Below are 7,375 nucleotides of genomic sequence, written 5' to 3'. Positions count from 1 at the left end.
CCATCCCAGGGTACGACTCGCTGCCAGCCTCTACAAACATTTACCTAGTGGGCCGTCAGGGAAAAGTAGCATCCCTGGCCGAATGCACTTGTCCATGTGTCCGTGGTTAAGTGGACCTTCCCAGTAACTGCGTTGGTCAGGGCACGTGTGATGTCACGGGACAAGGCGGGCATGGCACACCTTGAAAAATAGTGGCGGCTGGGGACTGCGTAACGCAGGACGGATGCTGACATGAGGCTGCGGAAGGCCTCAGTGTCCACAAGCCTAAATGGCAACATTTCCAGGGCCAGTAATTTGGAAAGCTGCTGTCACGACTGTGACTGATCCAGACAGGTCTGGGAGGAGAAGGTCGCAGCGACTTGCTACTCGCGATAGCTTGTGAGTTTGCTCCGTGGTTCAGGGTATGTCATCTGGGTTTTGCCTTGTGAACCTTTTTGTCCTGACTGGGAGTTTGTAGGCATCCTTCTCAGGTGAGTCCTGTCTGCCACTCCCAGCTACTATATTAGTTTCACTTTCACTTGCAGTCATTGCCAGATATAGTCCTTACTTCCAGTTCTATTCTGACCATTGAAGGAGATCTGTGGTGTTGCTGTGGAGCTCTTGTCCGGCGTGGACTGTCGTGATTGGGATCGCCTTCTCTGCTCGTGACTGGATAAGTCTAACTCTGCTATAGTTTGTTTGTTGCTGTCTTCCCCTGCTGTTCTCCTAGACATGAGTGATGGTGACTAGTGCTCCCATCGGCCTTTCCCCACTCTAGGCTTGTTAGGGCGACTGAGGGTTTAGGCATCCAGCTCGCCGCACGGGTTCACACCCCGTCTAGGGTATCAGGGCAGACAGGTGCCAGCTTAGGGTTAGTTAGGGGTGGCCATACTATCCCCATCCGTAGATAAGGGTCCCCCTTCCCCTCCGTCTGGTGCGACACGACTGCTGCTGGGATAGCAGTCGTGACAGTATATCTGGCCTTTAAAAAAAAAAAAAAAAAAAATAGTGACATTTCTTTTTTTTTTTCTGCTTGCTGTTTTGCTTTGTATTTTGTCTGTTCCACTATGGATCCGTTTTCGGTTTTGGCGAAACAATTACAGGGGTTATCCCTTGAAGTGGCAGGATTAAAAGCAACAGTGCTGCAGCAGCCATCCTTGGGTTCCACCGTTGCTACGGGAAACCAAGGTACTCCTGAGCCAAAAGTGGCTTTACCTGATAGGTTCTCAGGAGGGAGAGACCAATTTGTAACCTTCAGAGAAGCTTGCAAATTGTTCTTCAGGTTACACCCTAGATCCTCCGGCGGTGAGGAACAACGGGTGGGTATTGTAATTTCTCTCCTGCAAGGAGATCCGCAGGCTTGGGCTTTCTCCCTACCATCAGACTCTCCGGCCTTACGATCAGTGGAGGAGTTTTTTGAAGCCCTGGGTCTCGTATATGATGACCCGGACAGGGTCTCACTGGCTGAGTCTAAGCTACGTAGACTTCGGCAAGAGAACCGGTCTGCTGAACTATATTGGTCCGAATTCCGTAGGTGGGCTACTGATACGTTATGGAACGACTCGGCCCTTAGGAGTCAGTTCTGCCAGGGGTTGTCTGAAAAATTAAAAGACGCGCTGGCGGTATACGAGGTCCCTGGGTCTCTTGAGGCTGCTATGTCTCTGTCCATAAGAATCGACAGACGACTCAGGGAGAGACTATTAAATTTTACAGAGGCCTCTATAGGGCAGGGATCGGTCTGTTATGGTCCAGTCGAACCAATGCAAATAGGGGGCGCCACTAGACGGGTGAATCCTCCTAAGTTCCGCCGTAGGTCAGAGGTTTGTTTTCGTTGTGGGGGGAGGGGTCATTTTGTAAAGGTTTGTCCCTCAGAACCCAAGAGACCACAAACAAAGGAGCCGCCGGAAAAACTAGAGTCCCCAGATTGTGCAGAGGAGAACAGTCTGGGCGTATTCGTTTCCTCCATACGCATGTCTCAGTTTTTGTTGTCCGCTACCGTTGAGGCGGGCAATAAAACTGAGATCTGTTCCGTCTTTTTGGACAGTGGGGCGGGGGTCAACTTGGTGGATTCGCGTTTTGCTCAGGCGCTGGGTTTTACTCCGGAACCGGTATGCAGAACTATTCCTGTTTTTGCCATCGACTCCTCCCCTCTTACTCAGAGAGAGTTAACTCAGATCATCCATAATATCCATCTGCAGGTAGGGGACCTCCATAAAGAGCATATCTCTTGTTATGTCCTGGACGGTCTTCCGGCTCCTATGGTATTGGGGCTTCCCTGGCTGGTGACTCACAATCCAGTGGTGGATTGGCAGGCCGGGGAGATTGTGGAGTGGAGTGAACATTGTAAGTAGTGTTGAGCGCGAATATTCGAATATCAAATTTTTTTCGCGAATATCGGCACTTCGCTAATTCGCGAATATTTCAAATATAGTGATAGAAATTCGATATTTTGAATATTCGTTATTTTTATTTATTTTTTTTGTTATATTTTTTTCTTTCCCACTTCCCTAAAGTTGTTCTTACCTGTCCTTTGGATTCCTGGCTTCCTGGCTGCTCCAGTCAGTGCCCGTTGCCGCTTCTGCCGACTTCCGTGCTCATGGAGCGTCCCCATCACCATGGGAACGTCTCCGTATACTAGAATGTACTGTCGGATTTGAGAATTACGTGAAAAATCGCAATTCGATTATTTCAAGTTATAATAATCGAATTTCGATTTTAACTTAGCACTGCTATATTCCATATTAGGCTATGGAATATAGCAGTGCTAAGTTAAAATAGAAATTCGATTATTATAACTTGAATTAATCGAATTGCGATTTCAACTTGGACCTGGTTTACTATGGTTGGCTTTGTAGAATTAGCGGATATGACGAATATATTCGTTATATTCCACAAAACGAATATAACGAATGTATTCGTCATATTCCACTAAACGAAGATAACGAAGTATTCTGCATCTTCGTTTTAGCGTCTCACGTGTCCAGCCAGTCCACGTGAGACGGTGAGTGAGCTTGTCTGAAATCTTGCTCCGCAAGCGAAAAAGTAAGTGGAGCACTGTCTAACAGTTGCGGCTAAGATCTGTTACAGGTTATGTGAATGCAGAACCTCTCTTGATGAGAATACAGCAAGGACATTTTGTAATCTTTGTTTGAACTTTTGTTTCAATCACCTGGCAAATTGCCATCCATGTCCTGGACATACAAGCGGTTCATTTGAATATCTCTTGCAGCCTCACTCTAGCCATTTGGTCCTATTAGGAGTACTCCAGATATATAGGATTGTGCGTGAGCTCCGCACTTATATACCTATATTTGCACATGTATGCATGTATGTATGTTGTATGATGGTACAAGTCATTTAATTTAGTGTATTAATAAAAATTTTAATGCAAAAATACTGTGAGCCAGCCTATATTTCTATTGATTTGATCTCTTTTTTCAGCTGGTAACTGAAAGGCTGAGCTCCAGTAGTTTGCTGGTGGAGCCTTTTCTTATTTGATAATAGTTATATTTCGGAGAGTTTGGCTAAGGGACACATCAGACCCTCTTCTTCACCTGTGGCTGCAGGGTTCTTTTTCGTTAAAAAGAAAGATGGGGGCCTACGTCCTTGCCTGGATTTCCGGGAATTAAACCGGATAACTATCCGAGATCCCTATCCTCTTCCTCTCATTCCCGACCTCTTTAATCAGGTTGCTGGTGCTAAATGGTTCTCCAAAATGGATCTCAGAGGAGCCTATAACCTGGTTCGCATCAAAGAGGGGGATGAGTGGAAGACGGCTTTTAATACTCCAGAAGGGCATTATGAAAATCTGGTCATGCCATTTGGTCTTACTAATGCGCCTGCGGTATTCCAACATTTTGTCAACAATATTTTTAGTCACCTTATCGGGAGATTTGTTGTGATATATCTTGATGACATCCTGGTCTATTCCCCGGATCTGGATACACATAAGATCCATGTGAGACAAGTGCTGCAGATATTAAGGGCCAACAAATTGTTTGCTAAGTTAGAAAAATGTGTGTTCGCCGTAAAAGAACTACCATTTCTGGGGTATGTGTTGTCAGATTCAGGTTTCCGCATGGATCCAGAGAAAGTCCGGGCGATTATAGACTGGGATCTGCCTGAGAACCTGAAGGCATTGCAACGCTTCCTGGGGTTTGCCAATTTTTATAGAAAGTTTATAAAGAACTATTCCTTGGTGGTCAAACCACTCACGGACATGACCCGTAAGGGATCCGATTTTTCCAAATGGTCACATGCAGCCAAAACTGCCTTTGCATCTCTGAAAGAGAGATTCACCTCGGCCCCTATTCTCGTACAGCCAGATGTCTCGCTTCCTTTTATTGTAGAGGTTGACGCATCAGAGGTGGGGGTGGGAGCGGTACTATCTCAGGGCCCGTCCCCTGGTGAATGGCGTCCATGTGCTTTCTTTTCGAAGAAATTGTCTACTGCTGAAAGGAACTATGATATTGGCAACAGGGAACTTTTGGCTATTAAGTTGGCTTTTGAGGAGTGGCGTCATTTTTTGGAGGGGGCGGTTCATCCCGTCACAGTGATTACTGATCACAAAAACGTATTATATCTGGAGTCTGCTAAACGTCTCACCCCTAGACAGGCTCGGTGGTCGTTATTTTTTACTAGGTTTAATTTTGTAATATCCTATCGCCCGGGGGCAAAAAATACTAAGGCGGATGCATTGTCTCGAAGTTTTCCTGGAGGGGGTGATGTTGAGGTACCAGAGCCCATTTTGCAAAAGGGGGTGGTGGTCTCTGCATTACACTCAGGTTTGGAGGGGAGGGTGTTGGAAGCTCAGGGGGACGCCCCGGCCTCCTGCCCCTCGGGTAAACTGTTTGTGCCAGAAAATTTACGACTGGAGATACTAAAAGAACACCATAACTCCACACTGGCAGGACACCCAGGTAGTAGGGCAACCTCTGAGTTAGTGTCTCGTCGGTTCTGGTGGCCTAAATGGCGCCAGGAGGTGTTGAATTTTGTGTCTGCATGTGCTACCTGTGCTCGTTCTAAGGTAGATCATACTCGTCCGGCAGGGCATCTTTTACCTCTGGCCATCCCCAACAGGCCTTGGACGCACCTGTCAATGGATTTCATTACGGATCTACCAGTATCAGCGGGGAAGACTGTTATTCTTGTAGTTGTTGACAGATTCAGTAAAATGGTGCACTTTATTGCTCTTGCCGCATTGCCTAATGCTAACACACTGGCTCAGGTTTTTATTGACCACATCGTGAAGCTTCACGGAGTCCCTTCCGATATTGTTTCGGAACGTGGTACCCAATTCGTTTCTAAATTTTGGAAAGCTTTTTGTTCTCGTTTAGGGGTTCATCTGTCGTTTTCTTCATCTTTCCATCCACAGTCCAACGGTCAGACTGAACGTACCAATCAAAACCTAGAGACATATTTGAGATGCTTTGTTTCCGAAAATCAGGAGGAATGGTCATCTTATTTACCGTTAGCCGAGTTTGCCATTAATAATCGTCGTCAAGAATCCACCGATAAGTCACCATTTTTTGGTGCGTATGGTTTCCATCCTCAGTTTTGTACGTTTAGTGAGGGGGGGCCGTCTGGGATTCCCGAGGAGGAACGATTTGCGTCTTCACTTTCTTCAGTGTGGCAGAGTGTGCAAGAAAGTTTGAAGAGAATTGGTGGTAGATACAAACGTGCGGCTGATAGGAAGCGCTCTGAAGGTCCGGACCTTGGGGTGAATGACTTGGTGTGGTTGTCTACCAGAAATATCAAGTTGAAGGTTCCCTCGTGGAAATTAGGTCCAAGATTTATTGGTCCTTATAGGGTAATTAAGATCATTAACCCGGTGGCTTTTCGTCTGGAGCTACCTCAGACTCTAAGGATCCATAATGTCTTCCACAGATCTCTGCTTAAGAGATATGTAGAACCTCCTGAACCATTGCCACTACCGCCTCCACCGGTGGTTGTTGATGGCAGTCTTGAGTTTCAGGTAGAAAAGATTGTTGATTCACGATATGTTCGCCGCTCTCTTCAGTACCTGGTGCACTGGAAAGGTTATGGTTCCGAAGAGAGAATGTGGGTTCCAGCATCAGAGATAAAAGCGGACAGACTCATTCGGGCTTTTCATAGCTCCCATCCGGAGAGGCCTGGTCTTGAGGGTCCAGGGGCCCCTCGTAGAAAGGGGGGTACTGTCACGACTGTGACTGATCCAGACAGGTCTGGGAGGAGAAGGTCGCAGCGACTTGCTACTCGCGATAGCTTGTGAGTTTGCTCCGTGGTTCAGGGTATGTCATCTGGGTTTTGCCTTGTGAACCTTTTTGTCCTGACTGGGAGTTTGTAGGCATCCTTCTCAGGTGAGTCCTGTCTGCCACTCCCAGCTACTATATTAGTTTCACTTTCACTTGCAGTCATTGCCAGATATAGTCCTTACTTCCAGTTCTATTCTGACCATTGAAGGAGATCGTTTGATGGTGTTGCTGTGGAGCTCTTGTCCGGCGTGGACTGTCGTGATTGGGATCGCCTTCTCTGCTCGTGACTGGATAAGTCTATCTTTGCTATAGTTTGTTTGTTGCTGTCTTCCCCTGCTGTTCTCCTAGACATGAGTGATGGTGACTAGTGCTCCCATCGGCCTTTCCCCACTCTAGGCTTGTTAGGGCGACTGAGGGTTTAGGCATCCAGCTCGCCGCACGGCTTCACACCCCGTCTAGGGTATCAGGGCAGACAGGTGCCAGCTTAGGGTTAGTCAGCGATGGCCATACTATCCCCATCCGTAGATAAGGGTCCCCCTTCCCCTCCGTCTGGTGCGACACGACTGCTGCTGGGATAGCAGTCATGACAGCTGCGCATTTAGTGCTATGGCCTGTGGGTGGGTGGCTGGGTATTTGCGCTTGCATTCAAATGCCTGGGGTAAGGACACTTGTACGCTGCGCTGGGACACAGAAGTGAATGTTGTCGTTGTTGGTGCTTGCGAAGGTCCAGGTGCAGGGCAGGCACGTAACACAGGGGAAGAGGAGGCAGTGGTGTGACCCGCAGACACAGATTGTGAACCCAGGCGTTCAGCCCACCTATTACAGTGCTTTGATGCCATGTGGCAGATCATGCTGGTGGTGGTGAGGTTGCTAGTGTTCACGTCCCCTGCTCATTTTTGTATGGCACAGGTGGTAAATTACAATTATTTTGTCATCCGCACTTTCCTCAAAAAATTGGCAGACTGTGGAACACCTACCCCTTGGCAAGGGAGATTGCCGCAAGGGGGTGCTACGTGGAACAGTTGCGGGCTGTTTGGAGTGGCCCGCCTTCTACCTTTTGCCACCCCACTGCCTCTTCCAGCCTGTTGCGATGCTGCAGATCCTTCCCCCTCTGCACTTCTGTCCTCGCTCAGCTTTCCAGCTTCTCAGGTACGGTCAGTGAC

Source organism: Bufo bufo, chromosome 6, assembly GCF_905171765.1.
Source record: "Bufo bufo chromosome 6, aBufBuf1.1, whole genome shotgun sequence".
Lineage (NCBI taxonomy): Eukaryota > Metazoa > Chordata > Amphibia > Anura > Bufonidae > Bufo > Bufo bufo.
This window is presented reverse-complemented; position numbering follows the sequence as displayed.